Below are 16,294 nucleotides of genomic sequence, written 5' to 3'. Positions count from 1 at the left end.
AGTTCTTTTAAGAATCGAGCATACCTTGGTACTTGTCGAATTACTTCAAGAATAGGTGTGTTGACTTGAACTTTTTGGAACACCTATAAGATCTCATTTTCTTCAGCTTCTTTATCACGTTTCATCAACCTTGATGGAAAGGGTGGTGGCGTGATTTCATGAGAAGAAAGAGAAAGATGTGATTCAGATGTACCTTGTATTTCTGAAGGTGGCGTGTCTTCTTGTTCTTCATGATGTGTGACTTTTTCTGCTGGAACTTCGGGTAAGATAACTTTTCCACTTCGGAGTGTGATGGCACTAACATTTTTTTCTCGGATTTAACTCCATTTGAGCAGGTAGTCTTCCTTGTGATTCCAATTTTCCATAGTTTGAGCTAGTTGGCTTACTTGGTTATCTAACTCTTAAAGATGTGTTTCGGTTTGGCTTTGGGATTTTTCCTGGGATGCAATGAACTTTTCTTGTGAAATTTCTAACTTCCCTATGAATTCCTCCAATGATGGTTTTTTTGTTTGCTGTTGAGGAGGATAAGTTAGTATTTGATTTGCCACATAGCTGAAGTTTGGGTGGTCTAGCTTTGTGCATATCTCACATGCTCTTGTTGCTCCAGATTTTCCTGCAACAAGTGAATTAACTACTTCAGTTAATTTATCTAATTTATTTTCAAGGGAAAATATACTTATCTCTTGAACCTATCGGCTGGGTTCAGTTGAAAATTGTTGAGAGTTGGCTGTCATGGTTGAAATTAATTCCCTTGCTGTTGTTGGGGTCATCTTGACTAATGCTCCTCCACCGGAGGCATCCACCATTTTCATCTCCATTGGTAAAAGGCCTTCATAAAAGGATTAAAGTAATGTTTGCTCACTTAATCCGTGTTGCGACAACGTGCGCAAATCTTTTTAAATCGCTCCCAATAGTCATAAAGACTTTTTCGTTCTTTTGCTGAATAGAAAGAATGCTCCTTCGCAACTCGTTTGCTTTATCCGCAGGAAAGAACTTGTCAAGAAAAATTCGATTCATGTCAGGCCATGAATTAACTGAATTTGGAGGTAAATAAAACAACCAATCTTTAGCCAAATCGGCTAAAGAGAAAGGGAAAGCTCTCAATTTAATTTGATCTTCAGTAACTCCCTGTGGTTTCATGCTAGTGCAAACCATGTGGAATTCCAACAAGTGTTTGTACGGATCTTCAGTGGGAAAGCCGTGAAAAGTGGGAATAAGATGAATAAGTCCCATCTTTAATTGAAACGGAGTCCCGCCACAAGGAAAATTGATGCATAATGGACATGAGTTGTGGCTAGTTCTTGGATCGTTTGCTCTTCTTCTGCCATCGAAATGTTGTATGTGTCTACTTCAAAGTCTGGATTTGATTCTGTTTCTGATTTCTTCTCTTGTTCTTCTTGTCTTTTTCTCTTTTCTCGAAGCGTTTGTGCGTGGATTCTTCGTGCTCGTGCTTCGATCTCTGGATTTAGATCTACAAATTCACCTGGGTTTCTTCTGTTCATAAATCAAAAAACTAAAAAAATAAATCAGTACTTTCCATTAGTCCTCGGTAACGGTGCCAATTTGATCACCGTCGTTTTGCTATCAAAATAATTCCTGGCTTCTTAATAAATAAAAAGGAAAATGTAGTATAGAGAAGTAGGGTCGATCCACAAGGACTATGGTTCTTGTGATTTAGTAAAACGCTTTCTTGATTCTAGAAGATAGAATTCCAGATGATGTTGAAAAGATATATTAAAATAAAATAAATATATATATATATATATATAATAATAATAAATATATAGTAATAAATATAAAAGGGGGATTTTTAAAATTTATTTTTAAAATAAAAAATAAGAATTAAATAGAAGAAAAATAATTAAATAAATAAATTAAAGAGATTGAGATAAATAGAAACTTATTGTGAAAGCAACCTCAGACTTCAGCTTCGTCTCAAATTCCTCGGATTATCGAAACAGATTTTTATTTCAAGATCACGTCAGCTTACAAGAACAATTCTCAGTTTCCTCTTAGCAAATAATTTTGCTAAGTGTGTTCTCGGGAAGTTGAATATGATTCAATAAGCAAATCCTTCTTCAAACGTTAACCATAACAATATCCGGACCAATGTCAAATCGTTTTGATTTGAAAAGTAAGCTCAAAAAACAGAGAGAAAACCTGAAGCGATTTAAGTACCTTACAATTCTCAAGTTTGGAATTGAGTCTTCACTTTAGCCTTCGGCTTGAAAGAGAATTAGCTAAGCATGACCAAAGTCATACTTAGCATAATAAAAAAGTATGCGAAAAATAGAGAGAAATCTAAAGACAAAAAGAAGATTTTATTCTCAAATGAGAGATATGTTTCTAGGCTCACCCTTAGAGGGTATTTTAGCCTTCAATTTCCTAAAAACAAGCTAAAACATCTTAAATCCTAATTAAAACACTTAAAACTATTTAAACTAAAATACCTAAAAAAATAATATAATATTCTAAATCCTAATAAAAATACCAAAACCTATTTAAACTAAAATACCTAAAACAAATATAAAATATAAAAATAATATCCTAAAACTTAATTAAAATGCTAAAACCTATTTAAACTAAAATAAAAAGATAAAACATAATGTTTAAAATATTATCCTAAACTTGAGTTTGATTCAAATCCGAATTCCATTCAGCTTTGATTCTGAAAATAAAAAATCTGCAGAATTGTGTCCTTTTTGTGCAATTTCCAGAATCTTACGTCCTATACAGAAAATGAATTAAAATGAACAAATAAGCCACAAAAATCAATGATTAAGGAGTAATTTAAAAGTAAAATATTAACTAAATTAAGCATTTATCACCAGTTATACCTCTAATTCTCATAACATATACTTTGGGCTTTAACTATATAATTATTTTACATTTCGTTATTCAAAGTATCATTTATTCAGTAAACTACATTCACATAGAACATTTTCATGTAGAACACATTCACATATAACATATTCACATACTAATAAAATCAAAACAATATTTCAAAAATACAATTTATATAAAACATCATAAAGACATTGCATAAAATAAATAAAATTGTTTTCAATCGAAAACCTTAGAGGTTAGCTTATCGCAAGTCGTCCTCATATCTAACATAAAATAAATAAGTTGCACTCACCTTTGCCTCACGTAAGTCCTAAACGAAATCCTTTTAAATTTCGTTCAATCTCTTTACTACGTTGTGCTTTCGATCCAAATCTACACACTAACTTGTCCAAGATAAATACCGAATCTCAATTAATGACTAACCAATTAACTTTTACATAAACGAAATAAAACCCCTAATTTAACATTTTAGACTAAATAGTATCGGTACTCTACCCACAGTACCGATACTTATCTTCTATAGTACCGATACCTATTTCAGTATCGATACCATTTTGGCATTCTGGAATTTCATCTTCAATTATAGTATCGATACCTTACTCTTGGTATCGATACTTCCACATCCTTATCGATACTACTTCAATCAATATCGATAATGTTCATCCAATTCAAAATTTCATTCAATTTAACCTTATAGTACCGGTACTGTTCTTTTAGTACCGATACCCTTGCCCAGAATTCATCTATTTTAATTCGAATTTTACCCAAACTTCACTTAAATCTCTTACCATTAACTCTATTCAAGCCCTTAAACTTAATAACACTTATCCCACACAAGTTACATCCATTAATCCCCTTTTAACATCCAAAATTCTTCATAGAATACTTTAAGCTAAAAATCATACCCCTCATTCAAACATGTTCTTAATCCTTTCTAATACTTCAAATACATTAATTAGACCTTTGGCAAGTCAAATATACCTTTAAAATCCAATAACTACTCAAATTTCATCAATTCCTTTAAAAACCCATTTTACTAATTCACCAATAATTCCTCAATCCCTTAGTTTCTAATCATCTTTAGGCTTCCTTAAGTTTTTATAATGCCCAATGACTCAAAACCAAACCAAAAATATAAGAAACAATCAACTTTAATCACTTACCTTAGCAAAGGGGAGGTTCACGATAGAAGGGAGGAGAGAAGATGAAGATACTATCTAGATTTTTCTTTTCCTTTATCCTCTATTTCCCATATGATTAAATAACTTTAAAATGAATTTTGAATTCATTCCTTGCTAAAAGACCATAACACCCTTCCATCTTCAATCTTTAATAATAAGTCCTAGACAAACATTTTTCAAATAAGTCCTTGAACTTTTTAATTTGTCAAAATTAAACCACTAAATTTTAAATCCTTACTCTTTAGTCACTGACCCGATGTTTGGGGTATTACAACTCAAGTCCTTTGGAATGAAGATGCTTTAGACAGTTTCATACCTTCGAGAGGTATCTTTCAAGGAGACCTTATATAGCCCTACTTTTTGTGTTGTGTATGGAGCGTCTCTTGCATGCAATTGAACGTAGGGTGGCTAGAGGAAGTTGGAAACAAATTCGGTTATCAAGAAATGGGTCGAGGATCTCTCATCTCTTCTTCGCAGATGACTTTATGTTAGTTGCGGAAGCATCTATGGACCAAGTGGCAGTGATTCGTGAGGTAATGGAGCAGTTATGCAAGTGTTCTAGCCATCGGGTAAGTAATTGAAAAGCCCATATTTTCTTTTCAAAGAAACGAGATGATAGTTGGAAGCTTGTGATAGCAAATAATTTTGACTTTGAAGTTGTTACCAATTTGGGGAAGTACTTGGGAGTCCTGATTCTTCATGACAGAGTCACTAAAGCAACTTATCGGTACCTCATTGATACAAATGATCTATTAAATAAATTATTAGCTTGACACGAAACTACTAGGTCGAGATTCGGGGCGTTACATACCATGAATGCTCCATAACTCAACTTTAGGCTATAATGCATCTCTAATGACTCACAAGTGATATGAAGAAGTTGTGAATGCATTACCTTAATTTCTTGGTTGCTAGAAAAGCCCTCAATGACCCAAGAACAACTTTTCTTTTCCTCTTGCCCTTGAGCTCTCTCCCACTTCTTTCACTAATCAAAGGTAAGAAAAGGAATTACTAACTTAACTAGGTGGTTGGATTAAAGTTGAGAACACAATCTATAACTTGAATCCACTAAAAATGAAGTAGGGTTCATAGATTCTCTTAAACCTCTCAAAAACTCATTTTTGGAACTAAGTGAAAAAACTTGAGAAATAGGGCTTGAATTGAAGCCCTTTGAGTGGAGATTAACATGCTTAACTTAATAACACTCAACTAGACTTTAAATCCTTGAGACTTTCACTTGAAGGAGAAAAGAAAAGAGAATGAAGATAAGTTGAAGATAAGAGTGTTTGGTGAGTATTTTAGGGGAGTGGTTATGTGAAATCATATAATAGGGAAGGGGGTTTCAGCTTTCAAAAATAACAAGGGTAAACTACACCTTTGGTCCCTCCTCATTTTATTTCATAACATTCGTATCACCCCTCTTTAGCCCTTGGGTTTAACTTCAATCCACTAACACTAAACTTGGTCCAAAATAATAATAATAGATCCTTTGGGCTCAAATTATGGGTCTCAAGTTGACCCGAACTACTGACCCGGGATTCGAGGCGTTACAGTGGGTACTAGCTCGAGATATCAAGAACAGTGTAGCTTCATCTGGCGGTTGTTCATCCCGTTCAGCGGTGTTCATTAACCCCGGTTCTTAACCTCGAGTCATGGTGGAAAAAAGCAAGCTGTGTCAATCACTGTCATACGACCAAGGGAAACATATAACTGTATCGATGGAAAACATTGATGATGGTGAAATAACCCCTCAACTGCCAATTGAAAGAGCAGTTCAATCTGCTTCTTTTATGGAACAAGTACACTCATTCAAGAAAGGCAAGATGTTACAGATAAGTGATAGCTTAACTGCAACAAACATATTATCTGCAAATTTAATGGAGCATGTGTCCATGCTCAATGCGATGAAATTAACTGTTTATAGCATGCAAGTTAAATCCGAAATCTACTCTTATCTAATTGCAGTCATTTGTCGAACCATTTTAAGACTTTTCCATTTTCATTTTCTAAAATATTTGATCGTGTTCGATGTAATATTCCGATATAAACATGCACACGAATGAGATTTTTTGTAAAACTATAAAAAACTCACCTGTCGTCTATGTTTGTTTTCGTTTATATTCGGATTTACGGTTAATCATTTTAACAAAGTATAATGATATTATATACTTTGATATTAAAAAAAGTATAATTTACTACCGGAGTCCCTTGACTACACTTTCTATATACAGCGATCATAAGAGTTTGGATTATTTGTTTGATATACTATGTTTACGAATTACGTCTCAGATACGTGTTTTTAATCTTGAATAGGACCAGTTTGAATTAATGTCGATTATAACATTTTTCTTTCAAGTTTGATCGTAAAAATATATTAATATAATTTTTGAAAAATATTATTTTTTTCAAAAGGCTAAATGCATATTAACTCGATATATAGTTATCCGTTCTTGTGACTTAAAAGAAATTTTTTTTATCACTTCAATAATTATATTTATACATAGTTATTAATTTCAATATATATAAATCTTAATTATAAATTATTATCAGTATTATTTATAACTAACATCGTCATAAAAGCTCGAACTAAATAGCCTTTGTGGTAAAGGGATTGTTGTCATTCCTTGGAGACCTGGGTTTGAGCACCGAGAAGATCAGGGGTGTGAGCGTTCAATGTCAAGAGGTTGAGAGTTATCTTTGAACATATATTACCTTGTACTTATCAAAGATTAATAAAAAAAGACCTCTAAAAATAACAATTATCATTTTAATCATTGGAATAACTTAATTTATGTAATTCAAATCGAATATTTGAATTAATTTAAGTAATTCAATTTGAATAACTAAAAAAATATTTTTTAAATCAAATTAAATTATGATCGTACAAGTTAAAAAAAATCCAAAAGTCCTTTGTATTCGGTGCAAATGGTGCATTGTAGAGGTTAAATCTTGGTGTAGTGTTAGTAGTATTTATTTCTCGTAAATATGGTAGTTAAACTCTCTCACTATATATATGCAACATGGCATAACTGTTGAAAATTCAAGGCATCCATCGAAAGGTGGAAAAAACAAATCCATCGGAAAAAATTGTCAAAAAGGGTTGGCTATTTGTTGAATTTGGAAAATGGTTAAATCTCAATTTTAGTCATTGTAATTTAGGGTATTTACAAATTAGTCCTTAAGCTTCAACTATAAATACCCTAGCTTATTTAGCTTCAAAACCATCCCAAATCATTCTAGCTTTCTCTCAATACTAGAGAATTTAGAGAGTTTCTTGAGAGTTGTTTTTCTCCTTTTTATCAAGAGAGAATTGTCATTGTTTTCTCCTTGGTAGATCGAGAGAAGTTGTAATTCCTATTTTCTCATAGTGAAATTCTTCTACCGTTGCCCTTGGTTTTTACCCTATATTATTTAGGGATTTTCCACGTAAATTTTGTCTCTTTTATCTTCATTTTTATTTTATCAAATTATCAGTTACAATTTTGCTCTATCCGATAGCCGTCTTCTGCAACAATTGGTATGTGAGCCAGATTTGAGTGTGTAATATCTGCTTATTGTTTTTGTGGTTGCCACCCAAAGGTGGATCCTCCAACATAAGAGAGTAAGAAGGTACTACCCATTCTTTGAAGGTTTCAGATAACTATTCACGATAGTGAAATAGTGAGAGCTATCTGTATTAGAAGCTATAGCAACGAAATTTGATATTGAAAAATTCAATGGGAGAAATTTCTCATTGTGGAAATTGAAGATGAATGCTATCTGAGGAAAGACGGTTGTCTAGCAGCTATCAGTGAAAGGCCAGTGGATTTCACAGATGACAACAAATGGATCGAAACGGACGGGAATGTTAAGGCAAACTTTCATCTAGCATTAGCAGATGAAGTATTGTCAAGCATCGACGAGAAGAAGACAACTAAGGAGATATGGGATCATCTCACCAAATTATATGAGGCCACATCGTTGCACAATAACATTTTCCTTAAGAGAAAATTGTACACTCTCCGGATGCCAAAATCTACTTCAGTGACGGAGGACTTAAACACGTTGAACACTTTATTTTCTCAGTTTACATCCTTAAGATATACAATAGGAGAACAAGAACGTGTTGAACTTCTACTTCAAAGTCTACCTGATTCGTATTATCAACTCATCATCAACTTAACAAACAGTAATGTCACCAGTTTAGTCTTCGATGACGTTGCAGCTGCTGTTCTACAAGAAGAAAATCATCGACGCAAGAACAAAGAAGATAGACAAGTAATTCTGCAACAAGAAGAAGCGTTGACAATGATGAGAGGGAGATCAACGGAACGTGGCCAAAGCAGCAGTCACAAACATGGTAGATCAAAGTCAAGAAGAAAGAAAAAATTAAAGTGCTACAACTGTGGAAAGCAGGGCCACTTGAAGAAGTATTGTTGGAGTCTAAATAAAAACTTTAATCCACAAGGCAATACCGCACTTCAGATGATGGAGATGCTCTATGCTGTGAAGCGTTAACCACCGTGGAAGGTAGAAAGAGATATACAGATATATGGCTCATTGATTCGGGAGCAACATATCACATGACCTCAAGAAGAGAATGGTTTCATCATTATGAACCTGACTTAGGAGGATTCGTGTATAGTTGCAATGATCATGCTTTAGAGATCGTTGGCGTGGGAACCATCAAATTGAAGATGTATGATGGAACAATTAAAGTTGTTCGAGATGTGCGGCACGTGAAAGGCCTGAAGAAAAATTTATTATCCTACGGATTGTTGGATAATAATGCAAGCAAGATTGAAACACGGAAAGGAATCATGAAAGAGTTCAGTGGAGCGCTTGTAGTGTTGAAAGGCGAAAAGATAGCAACAAACTTGTACATGCTGAAGGGAGAAACTTTGCTAGAAGCAGAAGCCTCTGTTGCCTCATGTAGTTCAGATTCTGCAATGTTATGGCATCAGAAACTTAGATACATGTCAGAACAAGGAATGAAAGTCCTTGTGGAGCAAAAGCTACTTCCAGGCTTAACAAAGGTATCACTTCCTTTATGTAAGCATTCCATAACAAGTAAGAAGCACCAGTTGAAATTCAACACATCAAATTCTAGAGGAAAAAGTGTTCTAGAATTGGTTCACTCTGACGTATGGCAAGTACCAGTTATATCCCTAGGCGGAGCAAAATACTTTGTCTCATTTATTGATGACTACTCCAGGAGATGTTGGGTGTACCCTATTAAGAAGAAGTCAGATGTGTTTTTAACTTTCAAAAACTTCAAAGTACGGGTGGAACCTGATTCTGGAAATAAGATCAAGTGTTTCAGAATAGATAATAGATGAGAATACACAAGTGATGAATTTGATGACTTTTACAGGAAAGAAGGCATCAAAAGACAGTTCACAATGGCGAACACTCCTCAACAAAATGGAGTGGTAGAGCGGATGAACTGAACCTTGTTAGAAAGAACAAGAGCAATGTTGAGGGATGCAGGCCTAGAAAAATCATTCTGGGCAGAAGCAGTCAATACCGCCTGTTATTTGGTGAATCGAGCTCCATCAACTACAATAGAGTTGAAGACACCAATGGAGATGTGGACTGGTAAACTAGCTAATTATTCAAACCTCCATGTATTTGGAAGTATTGTGTACGTGATGTACAACTCCCAAGAAATTTCAAAGATGGATCCAAAATCTAGGAAATACAAATTCTTAGGGTATGCTGATGGTGTAAAGGGGTATCGCTTGTGGGATCCCACTGCCCGCAAAGTGATCATTAGCAGGGATGTTATCTTTGTAGAAGATAAACTACAAAGAAAAGAAGACGATGATAGCGCTGAAAAGTTAGAGACTACACAGATACATGTGCAAAAAGAGCTTGAACAAGGAGATTCTTCTGAAGCAGAACAGCACATGATGAACAAGAACCAGAGAGTTCTGAAGCTCCAACAACTCACCAATCAGATCGTGTTAGAAGACGTCCCAATTGGCACTTAGATTATGTTATAGAAGGAAATATTGCATACTGCCTTTTAACAGAGGACGATGAGCCATCAACATACCAGGAGGTAATAAACAGCTCAGATGCTTCACTGTGGATGATGGCGATGCAAGAAGAAATTGAAGCCCTTCATAAAAATAATCCATGGGACCTTGTGCCACTACCACAAGGAAGGAAGCCAATTGGTAACAAATGGGTCTTCAAAATCAAGCGAAATGGTGACGATCAAGTGGAGAGGTATCGTGCAAGACTGGTAGTCAAAAGATATGCTCAAAAAGAAGGTAATGATTTCAATGAAATCTTTTCTCATGTGGTTCGACTAACAACAGTTCGAGTAGTCTTGGCAATGTGTGCTACATTGAACTTATATCTAGAGCAACTAGATGTTAAAACAGCTTTTCTTCATGGAAATCTTGAAGAAGAGATTTACATGCTTCAGCCTGAAGGTTTAAAGAAGATAAAAAGAATAACTTGGTTTGCAGGTTGAACAAATCTCTGTACGGTCTAAAGCAGGCGACGAGGTGTTGGTATAAGAGATTTGATTCCTTCATTATGTGCCTTGGATACAACAGACTTAACGCAAACCCTTGTTCTTATTTCAAGAGGTTTGGTGATAACGATTTTGTTATATTGTGTTGTATGTGGATGACATGTTGGTTGTAGGACCCAACAAAGATCATACTAAAGAATTGAAGGCACAATTGGCTAGGGAATTTGAAATGAAGGGCTTGAGATCAGCAAACAAGATTCTAGGGATGCAAATTCACCGAGACAAAAGTAATAGGAAGATTTGGCTTTCACAAAAGAATTACTTGAAAAAGATTTTGTCACGATTCAGCATGCAAGATTGTAAGCCAATTTCTACCCTTCTTCCTATTAACTTCAAATTATCCTCCAGTATGAGTCCTAGTAGTGAAGAATAGAGGATGGAGATGTCTCAAGTACCATATGCATCAGCAGTGGGAAGTTTAATGTTCGTTACGATATGCACAAGACCAACATTGCACAAGCAGTATGAGTGGTTAGTCGGTACATGGCGAATCCAGGCAAAGAGCATTGGAATATAGTAAAGAGGATCCTGAGATACATTAAAGGGACCTCAAATGTTGCATTATATTATGAATGATCAAACTTACTTATCAATGTGTATGTTGATTCTGACTATGCAATGGATTTGGATAAAAGCAAATCTACTACATGATATGTGTTTAAAGTTACTGGTGGAGCTGTAAGCTGGGTTTCAAAATTGCAGTCAATTGTGGCTACATCCACAACAGAGGTAGAATATGTAGCAGCTACACAAGCCAGTAAAGAAGCAATTTGGTTGAAGATGCTATTGGAGGAGCTTGGGCACAATCAAGAGTATGTCTCTATGTTTTGTGACAGTCAAAGCACCTTGCATCTAGTAAGGAATCCAGCATTTCATTCAAGGACAAAACACATACGAGTTGAGTACCATTTCATTCGTGAAAAGGTGGAAGAAGGGATGGTAGATATATAGAAGATCCATACCAAAGACAACATAGCAGATTTCATGACGAAGGCGATCAACGCTGATAAATTTACTTGGTGTCGATCCTCTTGTGGTTTGTCAGAGATATAAGCAACATGAATGTATAAGTTTGAAATAATTATGTGAAGATATGATTGTTCTAATCAAATCTTCAAGTGGGAGATTGTTGAAAATTCAAGGCATCCACCGAAAGGTGGAAAAAACAAATCCATCGAAAAAAATTGTCAAAAAGGGTTATCTATTTGTTGAATTTGGAAAATGGTTAAATCTCAATTTTAGTCATTGTAATTTAGGGTATTTACAAATTAGCCCTTAAGCTTCAACTATAAATACCCTAGCTCATTTAGCTTCAAAACCATCCTAAATCATTCTAACTTTCTCCCAATACTAGAGAATTTAGAGAGTTTCTTGAGAGTTGTTTTTCTTCTTTTTTATCAAGAGAGAATTGTCATTGTTTTCTCCTTGGTAGATCGAGAGAAGTTGTAATTCCTATTTTCTCATAGTGAAATTCTTCTACAGTTGCCCGTGGTTTTTACCATATATTATTTAGGGATTTTCCACTTAAATTTTGTGTCTCTTTTATCTTCATTTTTATTTTCTCAAATTATCAGTTAAAATTTTACTCTAACCGATAGCCGTCTTCTGCAACAATAACAGCATATGCCAGCTGCTATCTTCTAAAAGAAGAAGCTCTCAACTACTTCCCCATTACAGTCTTAATTACAGGTTATTCATTGAAGAGCTGTAGGTTCCAAAACACTGAATAATAAATTTCTTCTACCAGCGGATGATCAAAAGAAAACCCAACCAGATACCATTTAATGAAAGAATTAATGGAGGCTTGAAAGATGAAAACCCTTTCAACTACTCACCACCAGCACCAAGTTGGTGTAAGCATTAACTATATCCATCCGCCACGTTAAATCTCTCATTTAATACATACATACATCCATATCATCTCTCTCTATATATGGTACTGGTTCATCACCGTCCTATATAGTTATCCTTTAACTTGTTAATCCTTTTTTTTCAGGCTTTAATATGGCTAGGAACGAGCAGGATCTGCTGTCGACTGAGATCGTCAACCGTGGGATCGAGTCATCGGGGCCTAACGCCGGCTCCTTGACGTTCTCGGTTAGGGTTCGAAGACGGCTTCCTGATTTTCTTCAGTCGGTTAACTTGAAATATGTGAAGTTGGGGTACCATTATCTGATCAACCATGGGGTTTACTTGGCTACCATACCTGTGTTGGTGCTTGTTTTCAGTGCTGAAGTGGGAAGTCTCAGTAGGGAAGAACTTTGGAAAAAACTTTGGGAAGATGCTCGATATGATCTCGCTACTGTGCTTTCCTTTTTCGCTGTGTTTGTGTTCACCGTCTCGGTTTACTTCATGTCACGCCCTCGATCCATTTATCTCATCGATTTTGCTTGTTATCGTCCCCACGATGACTTCAAGGTCAGTAACTTTTCATAACCATGAATCTTACAAAAATATTAATTACTGTTCTTTTATATATTTTATGTTGTGTTTACAGGTGACCAAAGATCAGTTCATCGAACTAGCCCGAACATCGGGCAAGTTCGATGAACCGAGCCTTGAGTTTCAGAAGAGGATACTGAAAACGTCGGGGATTGGTGATGAAACTTATGTTCCAAAGGCGATTATGTCGAAAGAAAACTGTGCCACCATGAAAGAAGGCCGACTCGAAGCATCTACCGTTATGTTCGGTGCACTTGATGAACTCTTCGAGAAGACGAGGATTCGTCCCAAGGATATTGGGGTTCTCGTAGTGAATTGCAGCATCTTTAATCCGACGCCATCGCTGTCTGCGATGATCATCAACCATTATAAGATGAGGGGGAATATCTTGAGCTATAATCTCGGCGGAATGGGGTGCAGTGCTGGGATTATTGGGGTGGATTTGGCTCGAGATATGTTGCAGGCCAACCCCAATAACTATGCTGTGGTTGTGAGTACTGAGATGGTGGGGTACAATTGGTATCCGGGTAAGGATAGGTCCATGCTTGTTCCGAATTGTTTTTTTAGGATGGGATGCTCCGCCGTGCTTTTGTCCAACCGCCGTAGTGACTACCGCCGTGCTAGGTACAGGCTTGAACACCTTGTGAGGACGCATAAGGGTGCCGACGACCGGAGTTTCAGGTTTGTTTTCCTTTGTTTACCTGTTCATGAGGGATAATAACAGTTAACGCTACATTGTAGCTTTAGTAGATATGAGTCCGATAAATATGGTCAGATCAATTATATAGACTTTAATTTATGATAATGAAATTCCGATTAAAAGAAGAAAAAGAAAAAACACATGGAAAAAGTATTTTTATTTAGGCTTAATGCCCAAACTATATCTTTTGTGCCAAATAAGTGCCTACATTTTTTTTGCTCATCCGGGTGCCTAATGTTACAAATGTTAGTATTTTAAGTGTTCGGGCCATTAACGTCGTTAGTTTTGACCGTTAAGTGTTGGATTAAGGTTAGTTTTGACCCCTAACTTTTCTTATATTATAAAATAGTCCCCAAATCCCAAATCCTAACCTTAATCCGTCGTTGCCGCCCTCTCCAGTCATGACCATCGTTTCCGACGTAGCCCTTGCCATCATTCTAGCTATATGCCGCCATAGTAGTCGCCGATTCACCATCGGAATTGCGTGAGATCGCAATTTTTCCTAGGGTTCGCGGGATTTAAAACATTGATTTGTCGTTGATCGTTGTCGATTGGTCACAATTTCATAGGAGTTTTGGGCTCCGGGGGAAAGAGATCGGGTGGAACTTTTTCGGCGGCAAAGAGTGGTGTTCGGCGTAAGTTTAGGGGTTGAAATGAATGTTTTCAAAGTTTAAAGGTTATTTTGAAATTTAATGTGTTTTCTTTTTAAAAAATATATAATTTTGTTTTTTAATTTTATATAAAAAAATTAAATTTATTCGATTGTGACACATGTCACTTAATGGGAAAATTAACACCGTTAACGGTTCGATCACCTAAAAGACTAACATAGGTAATGTTAGGCACCTGTATGGGTCAAAAAAAACGTAGGCACTTATTTAACAAAAAAATCATAGTTTAGGCACTTATTTGAGCATTAACCCTTTTATTTAACCTTTTATGTTATTTTCATTAATTTGAATGTAGAATATTCATTTTATACTAATTAATTACAAATTAAATAAAAACAAAATTCGGTTGAGTTTGATCTTGAAGGTTCCGCTAAATCAAATGCATTTAAATAACAATTAAACTAAAATTAAATTTAATAAGGATAAACTATTCTTTTCATCCCTCAACATTGACTTTGATCTTAGCTTAATATTTTTAATTTCATCACTTAAATTTTTAATTACTTTTATTTTGATCACTCTATTATTAATTATTTGGTGGCATTGTTATGATATATTTTGATTTTTTAAAATTTTACAAAAACCCCCAAAAAGTTTAATTCTATTTTATAGAATTACTTGAATCCAAAATTTTAATATATATTTTCTTATTTCTTTTGATTTTTTATCATGTATCTTTTTCTAAATTCAAATATAGGAGATAAAGTAATATATTTCTATTATATGCTGATTGAATGATGAGATTATAGATTAGAATCGTTTTGCTCTAGAATTTGGATCGAGTTTTGTGAGGTAGACATAAAAATATATCATCTATTAAGAAAAAAGAAAACAAGATTAAGTTGACAGCATTTGACTCCATGTAACAGTTTATGTCTATATCTTCTCTTGTTATTTGTAATTTGATGTTTTAATGGTTAAAATCTGAATAATTTAAAGTTTTAATAAAAAAATAAAAAAATAGAATTAAATGATAAAAGTATGACTGTGAAAATTGAATCAAGCATAATTTACCCGTTTTATTAAAATTAAACAAAAGTGAACTAACCATTAGTATTAAAATTCATTAATTAATTTATTATTGGATAAACTTGTGGATCAGGTCAATCTACCAAGAGGAAGACGAACAAGGTTTCAAGGGTCTTAAAGTGAGCAAAGATCTGATGGAGATCGGCGGAGACCCCTCAAAACCAACATCACAACCCTGGGTCCACTCGTTCTACCCTTCTCGGAGCAGCTCTTCTTCTTCGCCACCTTAATCTGGCGCCATTTATTCGGCGGCGACAACAAATCAAAGGCCTTACTATCGCCATCCTCCAAGCCATACATCCCGAACTACAAGCTGGCGTTCGAACACTTCTGCGTGCACGCGGCCAGCAAGACCGTGCTGGACGAGCTGCAAAAGAACCTCGAGCTCAGCGACACCAACTTGGAAGCGTCGAGGATGGCGTTGCACCGCTTCGGCAACACTTCGAGCAGCAGCATATGGTATGAAATGGCCTACTTGGAGGCTAAAGAGAGGGTTAAAAGAGGCGATAGGATTTGGCAGATCGCGTTCGGTTCCGGGTTTAAATGCAACAGTGTGGTTTGGCGTTCGATGCGTCGCGTGAGGAAGCCTTCCAGGAACAATCCATGGCTTGACTGCATTGATAGATACCCTGTGAGAGCTTGAATTTGCCTTTAATGGATGTGGCTTGGTTCATAATAACGGCCTTTTGATGGGGACAAGATTGTTGGCAAATTAGCGTGGTTGATAATAACGGCCCTTTAATGGCTGCTGCGTCGTCTCATGGTTGTGAAACTTTTCTCCGCTAATTTAACTGTATGTAAAAAGTTTGTTAATTATAGTCTAAATTAAGCTCTAAATAACGAGTAAACGAACCTAGTGATTTTCTAAAACTATGTTTTAACAAAGGGTGTTACAATT

General features: G+C 35.4%; 1 pseudogene; it reads left to right on the top strand.

Moving 5' to 3' along the window:
- Nucleotides 1-12,523: 12,523 nt before the first annotated feature.
- Nucleotides 12,524-16,209, top strand: LOC120169295 (annotated as a pseudogene).
- The last annotated feature ends 85 nt before the right edge of the window (nucleotides 16,210-16,294 follow it).

This window comes from Hibiscus syriacus, unplaced genomic scaffold, assembly GCF_006381635.1.
Source record: "Hibiscus syriacus cultivar Baekdansim isolate YM2019G1 unplaced genomic scaffold, ASM638163v2 tig00111758_pilon, whole genome shotgun sequence".
Classification (NCBI taxonomy): Eukaryota; Viridiplantae; Streptophyta; class Magnoliopsida; order Malvales; family Malvaceae; genus Hibiscus; species Hibiscus syriacus.
Note: the sequence above shows the minus strand (reverse complement) of the source record. Positions and strands in the feature narration are given on the sequence as shown.